Here is a 22,932-nt window from a genome sequence, read left to right on the forward strand (position 1 = left end):
ATATGCATGCTGTGTGGAAACATTTCCAGGTCCATTTGGACTACAACTGGATACACAATTAAATCTCACTGACTTCACTGAGTTTTGTGCATACCTGACAAAAGCTGCGTTCTATCTGCCAGATTTGCACACTATCCAGTCATAATATGATTTGGTTTTGACTCTTTGTGTTCTGTAAATTCAGCCATTTGCGCTTTACAAAGTAAATCACAATTTAGAAATAACCACTGGACGTTTTCACCTGACATACTGCATTAAAAAAAATCTTATAGCTTGTGCATACCACCGTATCCTACATCCAGTCATGTTCTGTATTTTAAGTTTCTAGACTCTATTGTTTACAAACCATTATGGGGGAGATAACACAATTCAGTTGTAAGTCAAAACCAAGCAAATTACATTACAGCCACAGATAAGTGAGCAAACTCTTTGGATTAGGCCTGTTCCATATTTTTAAACTGGATGAAACCAGGAATCGTGTAAAGCAGCCAACTGGAAGGAAGATAAGAGTGCATGAGGCTCAGAGAGAAACATATAAAACACAGGTGGGGCCCTGCCACCCGTTTTCGGCCACCAGACTGCTGTAGGAGGCCATGGGGGGCAAAAACGGCTCATGCGTGGCCCCCTGTGGCTCATTTTGGCTAGCAGAGGTACCCCTGTTCAAGGGGTGAAATCCAGCAGGTTCTAACAGGTTCTGGAGAACCGGTAGTGGAAATTTTGAGCAGTTTGGAGAACCGGCAAATACCAGCTCTGGCTGGCCCCAGAGTGGGGTGGGAATGGGGATTTTGCAGTATCCTTCCCCTGCCATGCCCACCAAGCCACGCCCACAGAACTTGTAGGGAAAAATTTTGAATTTCACCCCTGAAATTCTAAAGGGTGACCATTGTTTTTTTTCCATTTATACAGGTAGTCCTTGACTTACGACTGGTCAGCTAGCAACCAGTCAAGATTATGACAGACCTACCTGGGAGCTACTTATAACCAGATTTGAAATTTTGATCCTCTCAAGGTCACATGACTAAACTTTGGGTGCTCAGCAGCTGGACCACAGATAGTTGTTTGCAGCATTCCAGTCTGTCTAACAAAAAACGGCATATGCTTCCAGTTTTTGACAAAACCATTGGTTCATTTAACAACTACTGCAAAAAAAAGATAGTAAAATCAGGTTGGTCATGTGACCCAGCGGTCCCCAAACTCTTCAGCTCTGTGTACTGGGGTGGGGGCGGGGAAGGGGAAGGTTTCACACGTGCATGTGCCATTTACGGAAGTGCAGTACTGGGCTACGGACCAGGGGTTGGGGACTCCTTATGTGACCAACCTGTTCTCCCTGGAGCTGGATCGAGAGAATCCAGGATGGGTGTTGCCATGTTCTTTTTCTGCCTGGAGACTGAGCATGTGATCATAATTTGCGTGGGTAGTCCCTCCTTCCTGGCCTGGTGCTCCCCAGTCCAGCTCAGTCTTCAGCACAGAGAGACGTGTTTGAGCGAACGGCTTCACATTTGGCGTGATCAGCAAAGTGTGAGCTTGGAAACGGTTAAACTTGTAAAGGGATTGCTCCAGCAAACCAGTTTGCCTGTTAGCGGCCTTCTACCGGCTTTCAGAAGCCGAGGCCCCAGCCTGCCACGCTCAGTGGAAGAGCCTTAGCAGGCTGACTTCGAGGCCAAGGCCTGAGTCATCCCGCTGGAGGGCGGAAGGGGGCTATCAGTCCCTGCCCAGTTGGCTGGGCACACTGAAAAGCAGTGTGAGCGCTAATTAGAGCCGCGGCTGCTTCAGCCCTTCGTGGGCCGGCTAGCCAGCTTTGAAGAGGAAATGGCATCTCACACGCCTTCCTCCAGCCAGCAGACCCAGAAAGGGGATAAGAGGACTTCCCCTGCAGCCTCCCCGGGTCAGAGGCAAAGCGCCTCCAGCCAGAGGGCTGCAGTGAAGGGGGCTACAACAAGGAGTCAGGCCACCATTTCAAGTGGCAAGACGACCTCCAAATCGGCCCAAAAAGACGCAGAGTGGCATCAGAGGGCTTTGGAAAAAGAACTGGCCAGGCTCCAGAAGGCTAAACAAAGCCAGGAGCGAAACGACCTCCCCCCACCCCCACAGGAGGTGCGGAACTTTCCCGCCCTCAGGGACATGACTCAGAGGATCTGTTTAATGATCTATCGGCTTTGCAGCCTGCCTCTTCCAACGCCTGGTCACCAGATGGCGCCAGGGAGTCGTCCTCTCCAACCTTGGGAGAGGTTTTAGATAGGGCTGAAGCCTTTGCATTTGCAAACCCCTGCGTGCAAGCTGCAAGCCTTGCAGAGCCACGCCTACCCTCCAGTCCTGGGCCTACAGCTTCATTTACTCCTATGGCCTCAGGGATCCACCTGCAGGAGGAAGCTGGGCCGGTTGTGCCTGATCAACTGCAATAACTGATCTCTCAGGCTATTACCCAGGGGATAGCTATCGGCTTACAGCAAAGGACCCAACCTTCTCAGGGGGTTCCCTTCCATCAGCCTCCAGTATTGCAACCGGCACTTCAAGAGGCTTGGATGGAGCCGCAGAGTCTTCCATCTGTGGCCCACTATATCAGAAGTGGTGACTCCTCGGCTGAGGAGGAGGACCTGATGGCATTTTCTGAGGATGAAGGGATGGAGGCAGAACCCTCTCCCTTTACAGGCCTTTTCAAACCAGATCTTTTCAAAACCTTGCTTTGCAAGGCAAGTGATCTGTCCCCGTCCACACACACACACAAACACAGCCAGCCGAGGGTTAAGGAAGCACTTGGCACACACCCAGGTCTTTATCTCCAACTTGGCAGCGATATACACACCGTCTGCCAAGTGATTTTATTTCCACAGAAACAGAAAGATAATATACTCAGCGTACAAGAGTCCAACAGAAAATAATATTCCTCTCCGCAGTTTCGGACGAAGCTTTAGTGACTATCCAAGGTTTATTTTTGTTCGTCACAGGGATCACTGGCCACCACCCTCTATTATATAGTCTCTGGGGTGTGGTCCAGTGACTCAGTTCTAATCCCTAGCACGCCTCCTGAGCTGCTGCAATCGTTTATCACGCCTTCGGTGGCGTGCGTCCAGGAATGATGTCTCTCCTTCACTCTCATCCGAGACACCTGTTTCCCGGCTAATCTCCTCTCCCTCGGCCGGCACCTGAGACAGTGCCAGAGGGGAGGGGCCTGGAGAGGGAGGCCTGGCTGACTCCTCTTCCTCATGCTCGGAGCTTTCTTCCTCCGATGGGATAGGCTCAGAGGGCGGGGCCACAACAGCAAGGTCCATTACAAATTTGAAATCTGAGGCTGCTCAGGATCCTGCTCCTAGCCCAGGGGGATCTGGCCATGACCTTTTTGCCGAGCCAGCAGTTGAGGCTGAGGTGTTTCCCTCACCCAAATTATTTTTAGACGTAGTTAAACATCAATGGAACAACCCAGGGGCAGGGATCCCCCCTTCCAGAGCAGAGCAGAAGCTTTATAACGTAGCTCCAGATCTGTCTGGCATTTTACAGGTTCCTTCAGTGGACAAGCCAGTGGCAGCACTGACATTGGTGGCTCTTCTTCCAACCGATGCATTAGATTGCTTGAGAACTGATGACAAGAAGGTTGAATTATCGTTACGTAAGTCCCATCAGGCGGCTGCCTTGGCTGTAACCAGGCCTCCCTGCTATGGCTTCACCAAATGCAGGAACACATTCCACCAGAAGATCTTAGGGTGCCCCAAGATATTAATAAACTGACTGCTGCTGAGTTTTCTGCAGATGCCACATTGAATGTGGCCAAATTCGCTTCAAGGTCCATAGCATCCACCATTACTACCTGCCACCTGTTTTGGCTTAAGCCAGTGGTTCTCAACCTGTGGGTCGGGACCCCTTTGGGGGTCAAACGACCCTTTCACAGGGGTCGCCTAAGACCATCCGAAAACACATATTTTCAATGGTCAATGGAACAATTTTATGGTTGGGGGTCACCACAACATGAGGAACTGTATTAAAGGGTCGCAGCATTAGGAAGGCTGAGACCCACTGGCTTAAGCATTGGCAGGCCGATAATAAAAACAAATGGAAATTAGCTTCGTCTCCCTTTACAGGCAGCAAATTATTCAGAGAGGTTTTGGAACCTATCCTGGTGGAAACCAGGGGCAAAGGCAAAGCCATGCCGTCCCTTTACAGATGGGGAGACCAAAGGACCTCCCCTTATTATAGGCGACAGTCCTTTTGAGCCCCAGATCCGGGTCTCGACTATCAGCAATTCCAAAGGCAGTTCCCTACCCGCCAGGATAGACACCCTGACAGACCAGACTTCAGGAGTCGCCAACAGTCTCAGGGCAAGCAGCCCTTTTGAGGGGCAGGAGATCGTCCTTACCACCGTTCAAAGTGACTGCAAGGCCACGCCACCTATAGGTGAAAGGCTCAGTCTCCACGCCCATCAGTGGGAGGCCACAACTTCAGACAAATGGGTCCTTACCATGGTGAGATCAGGTTTGGCTCTGGAGTTTCTCTCCACCCCCCCCCCAAATTCTTTATCCGATGCCCCAAATCCAGGGACCCAGACAAACAAAGCCTGATGGCAGCTGCCATCCAGCACTTGCTCGATATCCAGGCTATCGAACCAGTTCCCCTGGAACAACAGGGACAGGGTTTCTATTTGATTCTATTCATGATACAAAAGAGCTCGGGGGGTGGGGGGTGGAGGGCGATTCTGGATTTGAAATGCCTCAACCGTTGTCTGGAGTTCAAAATGCAGTCACTCAAATCAATCTTGGACAGGACACACGAGGGCGACCTCCTTACCTCAGTAGGCTTAACAGAAGCATACCTTCATGTACCAATCAGGAATGTGCACAGACAGTTCCTTCGTTTTGCCTATCTGGACAATCATTACCAATACAGAGCCATGCCATTCGGCCTCTCATCAGCACCGAGAGCCTTCACCAAAATTTTGGCGGCTCTGGCAGCCCACCTGAGATTGGTCCCAATAAGAGTCCAGTGCTATCTGGATGACATTTTGATCCAGTCCTCATCAGTCGTCCAGGCAGAGGAGGATCTTTGGGCCATGATCCAGGCGCTGCAGGCACATGGCTTCTCCATAAACGACAAGAAAAGTCATTTCGTTCCAACTACCAATTTGCTCCATTTGGGGGCCATAATAAATACAGTGACCTGCCAAGTCTTCCTCTCTCCGGAGAGACAAACCAGCCTTCAGCTACTCATCAGACGTATCGTGGCAATGAGGGAGGTTCCCTTAGCACTTATGTCGCAGCTGCTCGGGAAAATGATGTCGTGCCTCTCCATTGTACCGTGGGCACGACTACATGCCAAGAAGCTGCAATGGTTTCTCCTGCCCCATCAAAGATCCGGCAGGAGCCACTCGCAGGACAGGGTAAGATGCCCATTGACGGTGCGACACTCATTCCATTGGTGGGCCTCACCAGCTCTCCACAAGGGTTGCCTGTTCAAAGAGCCGTCCCGTATTACCATTACTATGGATGCCAGCCTTTCTGTTTGGGGAGCCCACAGCCAAGCCTTGATAGCCCAGGGCAGGTGGTCTCAGGGTGACAGATCCCACCAGATCAATTGGCTAGAGCTCCGGGCAATACATCTGGCTCTCAGGAGCTTCAAGGACTCCATCACAGGCCATCACGTTCTTGTCTTAACCAACAACGTGACGGCTAAAGCACACGTAAACAGACAAGGGGGGATGCATTCCAGGTCCCTCATGGAGGAGGCAGGTCACCTGGGTCGCTGGGCAGAGCAGCACCACCTCTCATTGCGAGCGGAACACATCAGGAACCCTGAATGCGCAGGCGGACAGTCTCAGCAGGGTGCCAGTGGACCATGCGGAGTGGCACCTGCATCCCTCACTGTTTCAACAGCTGACACACAGATACGGATCCCCGGTCCTGGATCTTTTCGCATCTCCAGGGAACACCCAGTTACCATGGTTTTTCAGCAGGTACCAGGGTGCAGAAGGAATAGATGCCCTTCACATCCCGTGGCCACTGGGCCTTTTGTACGCCTTTCCTCCTCTTCCTCTAATCCCAGCTGTAATCTGGAAGATATTGGAGGAAGAGGCAGAGGTGATCATGATAGTGCCTCATTGGCCAAGGAGGCCCTGGTTCACGGACCTAGTGACCTTATCCGTGGAGCGATCCTGGAGGATTCCACACAACAAGATCTCAGTCAGGGAGCTTTGCTGCACCTGGAGCCTCAGTGGCTCCACCTGACCAGCTGGCGGTTGAGTGGCGGGCACTGCACCAAAGTCAGTTCTCCCCTACAGTAATCCACACTATTCAGGCATCCAGAAGGCAGTCCACCACCAGAATTTACAATGCAACTTGGAAGGCCTTCGGTACCTGGTGTTCCAGGTCGCAGGTTGAGCCATCCAAGGCGTCGGTAGCTACCAGAAGCGCTGCCACCACAGTGGCATGGGCAACACAGACTTCCATTGAGGAGGTGTATCGGGCAGCCACCTGGTCCTCACCTTCCCCATTTATCCAACATTATAAAGTGGATACATACACTTCGGCTGAAGCGGCATTTGGGAGGTGAGTCCTCCAGAGAGTACATACGATGGGGGGGATGTAGGACCAGACAGCTACCCACCCGATACAGGGACAGGCAGATTTTGGTATGTCCCATCCTGGTTTCTCTTGATCCAGCTCCAGTGAGAATGGGTGTTGGTCCTACCTGAACACCTCTTCTACTGGAGGCTGGGAGAGAGAATCCAGCCCCACCCTTACTAGCGTCTGGTCCACAGTCCAGGAGGGGCATATATCTTTCAGGTCACACTCTTTCATTGCTATGCCTTCGCTGAACTGGGGAGCACCAGGCCAGGAAGGAGGGACTACCCACGCAAATTATGATCACGTGCTCAGTCTCCAGGCAGAAGAAGAACAGAGCAACACCCATCCTGGATTCTCTCTCCCAGCCTCCAGTAGAAGAGGTGTTCAGGTAGGACCAACACCCATTTTACAATCATCACAACTGCAGCCATGATGGGCAAAGACCCCCTTACCATCATAAATGAAGGACTACCTGAATTACAAGTTTTGTCTTTTCCCCAGCCTTGCACATTTCAGCTACTGCCAATGAGGGTAAACGTGTTAACATATTTGTGTCACTCGTTTGTAGTATAGTTTGTTGCTGTCTCATGGGAGAGGAATGTTTAAGTTCCAGCTGGACTACTTTTTCCAGCAGGCAAATTTCATGTAGAACAGTTTGGAGATTTAGTATTTATTCATGCTGCAGAAATGGATAACGCAAGGATCTTAGTGCAGTGTTTCTGCAGTTATTTCAAGTGTAAAGATACAGAAGTTAGTTGTTCAATTGGATTCTGCTAGTTTCTGCTAAAGCTAAATCCCTTTAGTATTTTATTCTTATACTTATTGGAGAAGATTGATGAGCTAACATGGTACATTAACTCTGGTTTGGTTTCCAGAATATCATAGATTAGAATGATTGACAAGGTTACTATAGATAGCTACATGTTCTGGTGTGGAGTAGTCTTACTAATGGAAATGGGTATATAACAAGTGCTTAGGTGAGGCAATTATTTCCAAAGTATATGTAAGAGAGGTAGGTAACCTGTGGGTAGTAAGTGGCTGCCCAGCATCCTATCTGTGGTCCCCCAGAGGAAATATGGCTGGAACATTAATAGAATATTAATTCTCAGCTGAGGGTCTTGGCACATTTGAGAGCCTCTGTTGTCGTTCTTAAATATCAGTATAATTTTGATTTTTTTCTCCCCCAGAGGTTAAGGGTTCCACATTGCTTTTTCTGGTGATGGCAGCACCAAACTGGAGCTTCTGGACATGGCATGAAGCTAAAGCACCGTCCCTAGATCTGGATGGGGAGAAACAGGCTCAGGCTCAACCCATCCAAGACCGAGTGGCTGTGGTTTCCGACGTCCCGATATAGTCAGCTGGCGCCATCGCTGACTATTGGGGGCGAAGCATTGGCCCCCACGGAAAGGGCTCGCAACTTGGGTGTCCTCCTGGATTCACGGCTGTCTTTAGAAGAGCACTTGACGGCCGTGACCGGGAGGATTTTTCATCAGGTCCGCCTGATTCGCCAGTTGCGTCCCTTTCTGGATTGGGACTCGTTACGCATGGTCACTCATGCCCTCGTCACCTCCCGTCTGGACTATTGTAACGCTCTCTACATGGGGCTCCCCTTGAGGAGCACTCGGAGGCTCCAACTGGCGCAGAGTGTGGCCACGCGGGTGGTGATGGGAGCGACGTGGCGCTCCCATGTAACGCCTCTCCTGCGCGAGCTGCACTGGCTCCCAGTGGTCTTCCGAGTGCGCTTCAAGGTTTTGGTTATCACCTTCAGAGCGCTCCATGGCTTAGGACCTGGCTATTTGCGGGACCGCCTGCTACCACCAATAGCCTCCCACCGACCAGTACGCTCCCATAGAGAGGGGCTCCTCCGGGTGCCGTCGGCTAAACAATGTCGACTGGCGGCCCCCAGGGGGAGAGCCTTCTCTGTGGGGGCACCTACAATCTGGAATGAGCTCCCCCCCCCGAGATACGGAGGATTCCGGATCTGCGTACCTTCTGCCGCGCGCTTAAGACGTTCCTATTCCATCAAGCTGGCCTGACCTAAACTTTTCCTCTTTTTAAATGGGAATTTTAAATTTGGTTTTAAATTATTGGGGTTTTAAAATGGTTCAGCCAAATTTATTTAATTTGTTTTATCTCTATTTTAAATTTTGTATTTATATGTTTTATTTTATGGCTGTTCACCGCCCTGAGTCCTTCGGGAATAGGGCGGTATACAAATTTAATAAAATTAAAATTAAATTAAATTAAATTAGACGGAGAAAGCTTACTACCAGTTAAGAGGATTATGCCTTAATTTTTTTATCTACAGGGCAAGCCAATGTCTTTTTTCTGAGATGGAAGTCCTGGAAACACCTTTCCAAATTTGAAGGTGGATCTGTATTGCATGCCCAAATGTTAATATATGTATCAAGAGACAGGTGTCTTGATTGAAAACTAAAGTACAGTTCAAAGGCCTTCATTACGACTGGGGTCATTTTTTTAAACCACTGAAAATTGCACATTTAATTTGGTTATACTAAACAAAGCAAAAGCACCTTTCTCTCAACCCTACATGACTATCAGGACTGTGGATCGGAAATGCTAAACCAGAGCAGAAGAGACTACCGTATACCAGTGGTGAAATCTAAAATTTGTTACTACCGGTTCTGTGGGCGTGGCTTGGTGGGGGGGGTAATGTGACTGGGTGGGCGTGGCCAATTTTTTTTTAAACTTTTAAAACCATTTTTTCTACATCTTCGGCGAAGGGGTTGTAAAAAAATGCTTTCAAAAGGCTCCGACGATCCAAGCTGAGTTGCCTGATCAGCAGAGGCTTTTTAAAAAACTCAGCTTCGATTGTCAGAGGCATTTAAAAGAAAAAAAGGGTTTTTTTCTTTTAAAAGCCTTTGACGATCCCAGCTGAGCTGCGCGATCATCAGAGGCTTTTTTTTTTTAACTTTTAAAAGCATTTTTTCCGCTGAAGAGGTTGTAGAAAAAATGTTTTTAAAAGTAAAAAAAAAAGCCTCTGATGATTGTGCAACTCAGCTGGGCATGGCGGGGGGGCAGGGATTTTTGCTACCGGTTCTCCGAACCACCTGCCTCCATCGCTACCGGATCGGGTGATCCGGTCTGAACCAGGAGCATTTCACCCCTGCCGTATACCTTAGCTTTCAGCACCTTAAAAAACAAAACAAAACAAAAAAAATTAAGAGGACATGAGACAGGTAGTTACTTTACAGTATATTGTTCTACTTTCTCCTCCACCTTTGCAACCTCAAAGGGCTTTGGTTTAATACAGATAAATTCCAGTATCTCAGTCAGCCCTTTGCAGCACCTTTTACAGCATTTATGCATCAAGGTCTTTTTTTCAGGGTTGGTTAGCATGTTGGATTTAATTATCAGAAGCAGCCTTGGAGCATACAAATATGATAATTGTCTGCAACACCTTAAAGCAGACATGTCCTTTTCTAGGATCATCTGTGGACAGCAATTATACAATTTCAGAAAAAGATGTAGCCCCCTTTTCCTTCGTTTGTATTACTAATATAAAGGAGTCTCTAAAAATGTGACATACCTATAACCCTATTTAAAAGTATCTGAAAAGAGATTGTAAAAATGTCATGCATTTATTGTGCATTATTAATGTTTAAATCAAGGCAAAAAATATCATTAGTGTTATTGCAATGCTCCTGTTCTTTTTTTCCCTGCCCTGTTTTGATCAACTTTTCCATTAGAGTTGCTCCAAACAGATGCTACTGGGGAATTCTGGGAGTTGAAGTCCACACAGCTTCCACTTGCCCAGCCCTACCCACTGTAAGAGTAGACATTCATTTGGAAGGCATCTCCCATTAAGTTCAACTTCCTCCATATAGATCCAATTTCAGTATGATGACATACACATGATCGGTTCTTTTGCCTTTTCCTACCTCATACAAACCAATGGACTCTACTGCCTGTACTCCTAAATCCTCCATCGTAGCAGCCCAAGTCAAACCTGATGGGAGCTGTAGCATTCCCTTCCTAGGAGGAACCTTCACAGCAGTCAAATGGAACTTGCTTTTGGAAGGAGGGCAAATCACAGTCAAGCCCTTTTTACTAAAGGCGTCTTCCAGACTTTGAGCCAGGGCTCCCAATTGGGGTACAGGGTCTGGTGCCAAATACAAAACCTGTGAATTAAAAGACTACGTTAAAGAAGGAGAGAAGTAAGACTGGGGGCAGCAGTCACTGAAAACCAGCCTGAAGTTCTTCCAGAGCCATCATTGCTTTGTGGATTTCTTCAGGGCTATCCAAAGTGCAGCAGGCAAAGGGTGACATGCAGTGTAGCTCTGGGCACACAGAAGGGAGCAAAGTCTGAGCTGACTGCACATAGAGCCTCCTGGAAATGTTTTGCAGCTTCCTGGATTTCTGGGCTCGTGATCGGGATAGCAATTAAATGGGTGGAGCGTTTCTTCGGATAGGAGAAGCTCTTCCCATCCCTCCTTTCCAAATCCATGTTTTCTCTCTTCACCATCATTGGTTCATCTTCTATTCCAACAGCACAAATATGTTTGAATTCTTCACACTTAACTGAGCTGACTGGCTCTCTTTCCTTTCCTTTTCTTTGCTTGGGTATGTTTCCTTCTTGGTTGATGGACATGTCTTCAACCAACTCCAAATTATCCTCAGCTTCCCCCACAGCCATCACTAACTTTTGTCCACTAGCTGTACCGTTCAACTCTTTCTCTTTGGCTGAATCCCCATCTACCTCTTCTTCAACTTGGAGACTATTTGGAAGACCTGATGTTGTCAGGTGTGCTTCCTTCAATATCCAGGAAAGAAAAACCCAAACTCAATATTTTAAAAGAGATTAGTACTTTTACTGAATATGAAATGATCGCAACCCAGGTAAAGCTGGAAGTGAGCAAAACGCGCGAAATAGCATCTAGTAAGCTTCTCTCCCCCCCCCCCCGTGTCCATTGACCATCATCCAATCCAAAGGTCTCCCAAAGGTCAGGTGGCATCACGTCTGGCAACGTCATTCATCAGGAATGTAGGGCAGTTGGTCAGCCGGCCCCTTTGGAGATTCAGTTTCGTTTCTTGGAAAGACACCTCCTGCATTGGAAAGACACCTCCTGCATTGGAAAGACACCTCCTGCAATCTTCCCCCTCTTCGCCCCCTTAACTGGTCCCTCCCCCCGTTTCTTATGGCAGCTAAAGCAGGCAAAGCTGAGGCTGACATTCGGCCCCTCTTGCAGAAGAGACATTATTCCTAGATAAGAGGAAGGAAAAGAGAGAGAAACAGAATATATACAATAATTATGGTTTATCTGGGTATTTGGTATAGAATTGCTGTACTTTCTTGGGAGCTCGGACATCCCGTTTATTTACCCATTCAGCCTGAGACAAAGGAAAATGTTTCCAGGCTATCAGATATTGGACTTTACCATGGTGTTTCCTAGAGTCCAAGATTTCCTTAACTTCAAAATGTTGCTCCCCCTCTATGAGAATGGGAACTGGAGGGGTGCTTTGGTCAGCCCTTAGGGGAGACGAGTGTTCAGGTTTTAATAAACTAACATGAAATACAGGATGTATACGTCTCAACGTTTTTGGCAATTACAATTCAACTGTTACTGGATTAATCAGTCTAATCACACAAAATGGTCCCACATACTTAGGGCCCAGCTTTTTTGACTTCTGGGTAGTCTGTAAGTATTTAGTAGACAAATAGACTTTATCACCCACTTTATAAATGTGAGCTGGGGACCTTTTCTTATCAGCTTGCGCCTTATGGGCCCGGTGTGCCTCATCTAATGCCTTCCGAGTTACTGCCCATGTGCTCTTTAATTGTTCAATCCATCAAAGAGGGATTCTGGGGATCATCTTGTGGTAGCTCGGGAATGGGTATGAAATCCTGGCCCGATGCGACCTTAAAAGGAGTGAAACCGGTGCTACTGTGTATGGAATTATTATATGCCACTTCTGCAAATGGCAACAAGTCTACCCAATTGTCTTGTTGGTAATTTATGTAACACCTCAGGTATTGTTCTAGAACCCCATTGGTTCTTTCACAGGCCCCATTTATTTGAGGGTGGTGACTGGAACTCAGCCCCTGGGCGGAGCCTATCAACTTCAAAAACTCTTTCCAGAAACTGGAAGTAAATTGCACACCCCTGTCAGAAATTATTCTTTTTGGAGATCCATGTAGTCGGTAAATCTGCCGAATAAATAGTTTTGCAAGGGTTTTTGCTGAAGGGATCTTTGAGCAAGGGATGAAATGTACTTGTTTGGAAAACAAATCAGTTACTACCCAAATGACAGTGCAGCCTTCACTCTCTGGTAAGTCCACAATAAAATCCATAGATATTTCCTTCCATGGGGCATTCGGTCTGGCCACACCTTGCAGTAATCCAGGGGGTTTTCCTGGAGGTCTTTTAGCCGAGGCACATACTGGACAGCTAGCCACATATGCCTCTATGTCCTTTTTGAGTGCAGGCCACCAAAATTGCCTCTTAACAAGATGTAGAGTCTTAACAAATGCAAAGTGTCCTGCGGCCTTGGCATCATGGGCATATTTCAATACGGTTGTTCTTAATGTGGTCGGAACATACAATTTCGATCCAACCCAAGCTAGTCCGTCACGAAGCGTGCATTCATTCGAGTGGTTCTTAAACCACTCGTCAGTTTCTAGCGCTTCTCGCAATTTTTTGAGTAAATCACCCGAGAGTTCTGGCTCGGTTTTTGCCTGCGCTCTGGTAGTAGCAGGTGTTGCCAATTGTGTGGAGGGGATCATAGGTTGAAACACCTCCTTCTTGATGCTGTTGTACTGAGGCAATCTGGAAAGTGCGTCCGCCATGAAGTTCTTTCCACCAGGAAGGTAACGTAGGGTGAAATTGAAACGATTGAAATGTTGGGCCCAACGAGCCTGTTTTGGTGACAGTTTGCGTGGTGTTTTTAACGCCTCTAAATTCTTGTGATCAGTCCAAACTTCGAAAGGGTGCTTCGCTCCTTCTAAAAATTGTCTCCATGTTAATAGCGCCCATCTAACTGCAAAAGCCTCCTTCTCCCATATGGCCCATCTCCTTTCCGTTTCTGATAGTTTACGGGACGTGTAGGCACAGGGTTGTAATACCCTGTTTTCATTCTTTTGCAAGAGTATTGCTCCTACAGCTACGTCACTGGCGTCAGCTTGTACTACAAAAGGTTGTTCCATGTCTGGGTGTTTGAGCACTGGTTCAGCCGCAAACAGCCATTTCAATTTTTCGAAAGCGGCTTGACAGTCCATAGTCCATTCTAGTGGTTTCGAGGGTTTGGGCTTTACTTCCCCTTTCGTTTTTAGCAAGTCTGTAATTGGTAGTGCGATTTTCGCGAATGAGGGGATAAATTGTCTATAAAAGTTAGCAAACCCCAAGAAGCTCTGTAACTGTTTACGGGTGCGTGGTACAGCCCATTCCAACACTGCCCGAACCTTTTCAGGGTCCATCTCTATTCCCTCATGCGATATACGATATCCAAGATAGTCGATTTTGTCTTGGTGGAATTCACATTTAGAAAGTTTGGCATAGAGTTCAGCCGCTCTGAGTTTCTTCAAGACCGTCCGCACCAACTTTACATAGTCGGCCATGTTGTCAGAATAGATCAGAATGTCATCCAAATAGACCAACACCCCCTTATACAGGTGCTCATGCAATACTTCGTTGATCAACTGCATGAATACAGCAGGGGCTCCCTGTAGTCCAAAAGGGAGCACTCTGAACTGGAAGCATCCCAGTGGGCAATTAAATGCTGTTTTCCATTCATCCCCCTCTTTTATTCTCACTCGGTAGTATGCCTCTCTTAAATCAAGTTTGGTGAAAATTTTCCCCTTCCCTAAATGGGCTAACATGTCCTTCATGAGTGGGAGGGGGTAGACATTTTCTACGCAAATGGCGTTGATATTTCTATAATCGACCACCAAAAGAAAGGATCCATCTTTCTTTTCGCGGAACATTACTGGCGCCGCCACCTTGGGTTTGGCTCGTTCGATGAATCCCCATTCTAGGTTCTTGTCAATAAAATTTCGCAATTCCCCCAATTCTCGAGGTGTCATGGGGTAAATTTTTGGTTTGGGAAGCTTCACCCCAGGGAGTATTTCAATGGTGCAGTCGGTAGCCCTGTGGGGAGGCAGAGCATCCGATGCCTTTTCGCTAAAGACTTCCTTGAGATCCCAATATTCCTTTGGAATCTTCTCTTCTCCCTCAATATAGTCAATGGCTACTGCCGCCCTTTCTGGTTTTATGTCATCCCTCAAGGGGGGGCCTTCCTTCCCCGGATTCGGTTCTGCCGTGTGGATGCGCAGGACCCCGTCTTCCAATTCACCCGTGGGTTCCATTTTTGAAGCCAGGGCAGTCCTAGAATGAGGGGTCTCTCCATACCAGGGGCCACAATAAATCTGAGATTCTCTACATGATTCCCCAACTGCAATTCAAGGGGTTCGGTCATAAAACTAGCTGGGCCCCCTCCTGCAATCGACCCGTCTAATTGACAGAATGCAATGGGTCTTTTTAAAGTTTTTAGTCTCAGTCCCATTTCCTCCACCACCTTGGGGCTAATTATGCACCTAGTGCACCCCAAGTCCAATAGGGCTAACATTTGCGCATGGGCCCCTGTGGATGGCACCCTTACTTCTACGGGGATGAGCAAGGGTTTTTCCGTGTGACTCACCCGATCGTCGGAGTCGGAGTCCGTCTCGCTGTCTTCATCGTGGGTCGGAGTTCCCAACTCACCCGGATGTCGGGGAGCGAACTCAACGACTTCTCCTTTCAGGGCGGTGCCGCGGGTTTTGGCGGGTATTTTGTCGCCTTTCTTCAGCCCGGCCCCGGCAGCTTTTGGCAGTGGCTTGGAGAAGCATTCGGCAGCCTGGTGTCCTTCTTTCCCACATTTGAAACAGGTGAAGGGCTTTGACTTGGGTTTGAGTTCGGCCTTCCCCCCATCCATCTTTGGTGCCCCCTTACGGTGGAAAGAAGATGACTGGTCCCCCATATGCCCTCCTCGGAGTTGGCTCCGTCTCAGTTCGATCTCCACATCCTCAGCTACTATGTACCATCTCTGCAAATCTTCGGGGACCCCCATACTTCTACAGTCTCGATATATCTCTTCATTCAGACCATCTTTGAAACTCTCCAAAAGAGCCATTTCTGACCAGCCTGTCATATAGGGTGCCAGTTCACGAAACTCTTGGATATACTCTGCCACCGGTCTCCGGCCCTGCTGGATGCTCTTCATCCTGAGTCTCGCCTTTCGTTCAGCTAAGTGGTCTTCAAAACGCCTCCTAAGGGCCCCCATGAACTGGTTGTAATTTCTCAGCAAGAGGGAGTTGTTATTGTGGAGAACCACCATCCACTCAGCGGCTACTCCCTCTAAGGCGTTCGTGACACTTCTCACTCTGGCAGCATCTGATACGTAGTCCTCCCCCCAATCCTGCATGTGGTTCCACACTTGGGTCAGGAAAAATCCCAAGGTTTTCGGATTTCCATCATACTTCCCAGGAAGGGGGGGGGGATTTTTGGCTTTTTACGTCTGCGAGGGGGGGGCTGCAAGGCTGGGGTTCTCTGGCCAGCTGCATCTCTCCCTTGAGCTGACGAAGCCTGGGATGTTTCTTCCTCAAAATCTTCCTCTCCCCCACAGGCTGTCTCTTCTGGCTCCCCCCTGGGGCCTTCTCCCCCCTTCTCCACAGGAATTCCAAAAGACTCACGGTTTTTTCTGCTTTCTTCCACATCACGGATAAGCTGCAAGGCTTGTTCCATCATGAGACGTTCCTTTTGCTCTTGCATCCACACTGCCTCCTTTTTACGGGGTCTGGAAGTCGTCACTCCTCGGGGGTTCTCCCCCCAGTCTGGTAGCCTCCCCACTCCTTTTGACCATCTGGCTTCCTCCAGCTCTAATCAGAGTTTTTCCAACCATTCCACATTCTCTTTCTCCGCTTGGAGGGCGGCTGCAGTTGAACTCGCTGCCCACATTTGTTCTCCATCACTCTCTCGATCTGACATAATTTGGATTTACAGTCCCCGCGGTTTTTGTCCGGGATGACTGGATGTGACTTCCAACTTAATGTCAGGTGTGCTTCCTTCAATATCCAGGAAAGAAAAACCCAAACTCAATATTTTAAAAGAGATTAGTACTTTTACTGAATATGAAATGATCGCAACCCAGGTAAAGCTGGAAGTGAGCAAAACACACGAAATAGCATCTAGTAAACTTCTTCCCCCCCCTGTGTCCATTGACCATCATCCAATCCAAAGGTCTCCCAAAGGTCAGGTGGCATCACGTCTGGCAACGTCATTCATCAGGAATGTAGGGCAGTTGGTCAGCTGGCCCCTTTGGAGATTCAGTTTCGTTTCTTGGAAAGACACCTCCTGCATTGGAAAGACACCTCCTGCATTGGAAAGACACCTCCTGCAATCTTCCCCCCCTTCGCCCCCTTAACTGGTCCCTCCCCCCGTTTCTTATGGCAGCTGAAGCAGGCAAAGCTGAGGCTGACAGATGTAAACATTGGTCTCCGCTTCTGCAGCTCCAGCTCCATCAGGCTCTTCTTTCCCCCCCCCATCACTTTCTGCCAGGGCGAGGACCCCACCCCCTATACTGCCCCACAAGATGCCTGATCCCACCGGGGCTGCCCCAATCGGCAAACGCTGATGAACTCTGTGCTGGGGCGACAGCACACGTGCCTACAGAGAGGGCTCTAAGTGCCCCCTATGGCACATGTGCCATAGGTTTGCCATCACTGCTCTAGGGTCTAGGCAGTGTGATGATGAATGATGAACCAGGAAGTTTTGTCATAAAATCCAAGTTCAGGTGTGTGCCAATCTTCTCCCATGGAGACACTATTTGAATATACTACAGTAATGGCCATCAATGAATTATTCTGCCTATTAATGTCTCAGATTGAAGCCTCCCAACACATTCATTCAAGGCACTCATCTTTGTCAACAATGTTGGGTTTTCAGAGATTCAGAAACTGAGACATTAACCTCCATTGCTAATTGTAATCTGTACAATATGTCCATACCTCACAGCTTTCCAACCACCTTGATGAAATTCAATCCTTTTTTTTAAATGTGGGCATAAAGACACCACAGACAAAGTAGTTTAAGAGTCACCAATTTCCTTTTAGTCCAATGTTTTTTCAACCTCAGCATAAGTTTTGTGGACTTCAACTCCCAGAACTGAAATCAGTACATTTTAAAGTAGCTGAGGTGATAAACAGAACACAGAACACCAGAGTTCAGGTAACAGAACAAATTCGTAAACCAAAATTAATTAATTTTGACAAAAGTAACCCATCCACCATTCCTGTACTTCAGCACATTTGCAATCTTTTATGTTTTATTGCACTTTCTTTGATTGTTATGAACCATCTAGAGTCGGGCAGCATTCAAATTTGATAAATTATTATTATTGATCATCGCACAGTCAGCCAGATGTTCAGACTGGATTAGGCATTTTGGTCTACCTATCGAGTCCTTACCAATTTGGCGAGGAACTCTCCCCCAGGTCAGTTCCTGCAGCTGGGATGAAGCTGTCAGTGCTCGAGGACAAATAGACAAGGAAGCAAGCTGCCAGAAAGAAGTTTCATTTTTGAAGCCAGAGAACAAGTGACAATTCAGCAATGGGTTCCGGTCTAGCTAGACTGATAGAGCGCAAGGTATTCGGATTTTATACCCTTCCTAGCTATTGAGTTTTAGAGGTTCTTAATGGTGCTTAATCATTGTCTTTTGATGGGATGATTTCTTTTGGTCATTCAGAAAGGAAGAGGTTAATCCTAGCTGCTGGGGAGGAGTGGGGATGAAAATCCAGTGAGTTTCTGTGTGTTTTGTATAGCTTCTTTCAGTATTGATTGCTTTAGCTGGAAGCGAAAGGGCTGCTTTCCAGCTGCATATTTCTGGTTTCTCAAGTGGTTACATTGTTGCCATTAGCTAAGCTCCCCAGCTGACCTGGGGCTATTTGACTTGGCTGGGAGCCAGGCAGGTTTTTTTTCTTTCTGGGGAACATTTATTCTGTGGCTTTTGTGCTAGGGGCTTATTTACTAAAGAAATGATTATTATTTTATTGAATCATGTTTTCCTATCTGTTTAAGGTGGGGATGGGCTCGTCCATCTTCTATCGCCAAGGACCTGGGATAGGCAGATGATGATGATGATTGGAAACTGAAAGCATGAGCTCACTTTTTAAGTCACTTTGCCAGTCCTGCTCTACTCATGAGTCCCCCCCCCCCCACACACAAGGGGCTGCTGCTGCTATTTGCAGGTTGACCTACCAGAGGCTCTGGGCAGAGCTGGCAACAGGCAGGCAGCGGTGGATAGAGGCTTCCCATTTTGACCCCTCCCCTGTTGTTACCTCTGTGCCTGATGGGCCTCTGCGTGGCTCTCAGCTCACCTCTCCCAGCCCGTGCACGTTTGTTTGTGTGTTTATGTGTGTGTGCGCACGCGCAGTGGGGTCTCACCCAGTGGTGGGATTCAATTTTTTACTACCGGTTCTGTGGGCGTGGCGTGGCATGGCTTGGTGGGTGTGGCTTGGTGGGCATGGCAGGGGAAGGATACTGTAAAATCTCCATTCCCTCCCCACTCCAAGGGAAGGTTACTGCAAAATCCCCATTTCCTTCCAATCAGCTGGGACTCAGGAAGCAGAGAATAGATGGGGGCGGGGCCAGTCAGAGGTGGTATTTACCAGTTCTCTGAACTACTCAAAATTTCCACTACCGGTTCTCCAGAACTGGTCAGAACCTGCTGAATACCACCTCTGGTCTCACTCCTTGCAGACCCGCGCCCTCAACAGACCTTCTGAGATGGCAGGCTGCAAACTAATGAAAGCTGTTTTTTGGAGTGCGTGTTTCTTTTTCTCACCTACTACCACTACTACCACTTCAATGGTGTGTGCTCAAGATACTGTGGACTGCACATCCCCCCCAACCTGCCACCAATCGCATCACACCCTGCTCCCCCAGCTCCTGCTCCCAGCCCCGTGGAAGGCTGCAAGAAGCTCCCATCCCAGCTTCTCTTATCTCTCCTGTTCTTTTACTCCCCAATGTCACAGCGCGGGGCCGCAAGGGAGAGGGAGACTCCCATGCGTGTGCACACGCACACACAAACACATGCACGGGTCTGGGAGAGGTGAGCTGAGAACCACGCAGAGGCCTGTCAGGCGCAGAGGCAACGATGGGGGAGGGGGGTCAAAATGGGAAGCCTTTGCCCGGAGCCTATGGCAGCTTAAAAAAAAAAACCTGCGAAGCAGCTTCCCTTTTTGTCCACCCTCCCCTCCATTGCCTCCACACCTGGACTGACTCTATGCCTGATGCTGAAAGGGCAGTTCTGCTTCCACCCCCACCCCGCAATGCCAGAAGCTGCACGCCACCGCCATTCGCCTGCTGCGTCCCCCCCACAGCCCCTGTGATTGCCTATCGCCCATTGCACGCTGGCAGGCAGAAGCACCATGCCCCTAAAGGTCCCATTCCATCTCATTCTCATCTCCTTCCTTCCTCCATGCTCAGGAAGGGACTAGGGGAGGGGGAGATTGGCAGTGCTGCCGCTGGCCATGGCTTTCCCACATGGGGGTGGGATGGTCCCAGTGAAAGGGGGCTGTGTGGCCAGGCTGGACAGCGGGACATGGAGGTGTTGATGTGGGCGCAGCGGTGATGTACAACTTAGTGCGGCCATCCAGGCCAGAACACGGTCAACCTTAGATCCGACCCCCTGGCCGCCCTGGAGCCAGCGAGAGACCGCCCTGATGCCTTGGCCCAGCCCCCTGGGCGTGCACACAGTAAGTGGCGCGCATGTCCTCAGTGAAAGGGAAGCACTCAGAATGCAGTTAGCCTGCGGGGCAAGATGGTCCCCAGGGACGCCAGTCCCCATAAGCACTTGCTGCCTCCTCTGCATTCGCCCAGGGGGCAGGGTGGGAGCGGCCCCTCACTGGTTCTAGGGCAGCCCCACAGATCTAAGGCTGGCTGTGTCCCGGGCCGGATGGCTGTCATCAAGTTATAGATCAGTGCCCGGCTGGCCTGGGCCAGAGCTGAGGTGCCGGGGGCCGGTCCTTCGCTGTCTCCAGGGCAGCCCCGTGGGCCAGATCTAGCCACATTGCAGGCCGGATCTGTCCTGTGGGCCTTGAGTTCGACACCCCTGTATTAGGGGAAGAAAAGAAGAGGAAAAAAAGATGGTGTTCTTTTACCTTTAGCAGTTTCTGTATTTCTTTTCCTGGCTTTGAGTTTTATTCTTGTGATTTTGGGCCATAGTCAAAGGCCACATAGGCTAAGTGGTCTTTCACAACAACAGAGTGATCACTGTCATTTCTCACACTTTGCCCATTAAGGAGAAAGGTTTGAGAAACAGGATTATAGTTTCCAGACGTTTGTAAGACTTGGCTCCATCTTCTTTCAAAGAAATCCATGCAGTACAGGTAGTCCTTGACTTATAACAGTTCATTTAATGACTGTTCAAAGTTACAACAGCACTGAATAAAGTGACTTATGACCATTTTTCAGTTACAACCTTTGCAGCATCCCCATGGTCGTGTGATCAAAATTCAGACTCTTGGCAACTGGTTCATATATATGACCATTGCTGTGTCCCAGGGTCATGTGATCCCCTTTTGTGACCTTCTGACAAGCAGTCAATGGGAAAGCCAGATTCACTGAACAACTGGATTACTAATTTAACAACTTTAGTGATTCACTTAACAATTGTGGCAAAAAAGTTGTAAAATGAGGTAAAACTCACTTAACAAATGTCTCACTTAACGACATAAAATTTGGGCTCAATTGTGATCGCAAGTTGAGGACTACCTGTACTTTCTCATGTGTGATGCACAAAAAAAAAAAAACAGGCACAGCTTTGTTGCACCCTTGTGGTTGCCATTTTGGCTTTTTTGATCATACTTTGTGGACACCCCTGTATCACCATCTTCCGTGAGTTTCCTGAAAGTCAAATCTTAGAGTAGGTGGAGGAAATCACCTTCTTGGAAAAATTTTCCCAATTAATTCTCTTCCTTCTTGCTTCATAGAAGGTATTTACTCTTTGCACATAATGGTTTGAGGCCAGGAAAGGAAGTATGATCAGAAAGAAATGAGGAGAACCCAAATGAACTGGATACATAAGAAGGGCTTTTTAAAAAAACAATTTTGATTAGAGTTTACAGATAACAAAGATAAAAGACTAATACAGATATATAAGATATATAAAAGATGACTCCTCATTTCCTCTGGGCAAGTATAAACAACTTCAGTAATTTAACGCTTTCTCTAATATTGCAATTTAAAAAAGATACCTTCTTTCCATATCTCATCCTTTATCAATAATCACATTATAGCAATAGCACTAGCACTTAGACTTATATACCGCATCACAGTGCTTTACAGCCCTCTCCAAGTGGTGTACAGAGTCAGCATATTGCCCCCAACAATCTGAGTCCTCATTTTACAGACCTCAGAAGGATGGAAGGCCGAGTCAACCTTGAGCCAGTCAGGATCGAACCTATGGCTGTGGGCAGAGTTCAGTGGTGGGTTGCTACCGGTTCGCCCCGGATCGGGCGAACCAGTAGCAGCAGCGGGAAGCTCTGCCCACCCGCCTGGACCTGCGTGTTTGTGCTCTTGTGCACGCGCGCCCACGAGTGAACCGGTAGCAACAGGTTTTGAAACCCGCCCCTGGCAGAGTTAGCCTGCAATACTGCATTCTAACCACTGCACCATCATGGCTCTTTTATTATAAAAATTAATCATTCATTTCTAATCAGCAAAAGTCTATTAAGACTTATCAGAAATAGTAATCTATCATATTTTAACCTTAATCTAACAAATCAGTGTTGTATTCCAGTTTATCACTTTCTTTGAGAAGGAAAAGAAATTTCTCCCCATTTATAAACAGATCTTTAAAGCCTCATCATTCAGTTCCAGGGTGGATAAAAATGATGATTTTTTAAAAAACAAATTAAAAATCAGATTTTTTTTATTTTTATCAAATTTATTTTAATAAAATGCTTTTGGAGTAAAAATCTATCTAAATATAGTTTTCTATTTAAGATACATTAATAATTTAGTTTATTCAGCATGAAATGGAGCTTAGTTATGTAGCATGAGGCTGTATATTCTGCAATATTTACATTTTTGGTAAAGTCATTCAATGAATCCAAGCTCTGCAAGCTAAATAGGAAACCTTCATTTTGTTTACAAATAATATTAAAGATTCTAACTACCAGCAAGAATGAGTCCTTACATTTAAAGAGCACCTGTCATTTCAGATCCATCATGGCAGTACCTGTTAGTGGGCATCCACTCACCTGCTGCCCGCCATGTCCCTCACCTTGTTGTGTCACTGCCACATCACCAGCCATCCCATTAAAGTGAATGGGACTGTCGGTGAGTCAACAGCGGGTCAGAGGAAGAGCCGCTGTGGGACAGAGATGACAG

The 22,932-nt window shown here is 47.8% G+C and overlaps 1 pseudogene; it reads right to left on the reverse strand.

Moving 5' to 3' along the window:
* Positions 1–10,378: 10,378 nt before the first annotated feature.
* On the reverse strand, positions 10,379–22,816 carry LOC139317592 (uncharacterized; annotated as a pseudogene).
* Positions 22,817–22,932: the final 116 nt, after the last annotated feature.

The sequence above is a fragment of the Pituophis catenifer genome, unplaced genomic scaffold (genome assembly GCF_029215685.1).
Source record: "Pituophis catenifer annectens isolate HBS135680 unplaced genomic scaffold, rPitCat1.0.hap2 SCAF_5, whole genome shotgun sequence".
Classification (NCBI taxonomy): Eukaryota; Metazoa; Chordata; class Lepidosauria; order Squamata; family Colubridae; genus Pituophis; species Pituophis catenifer.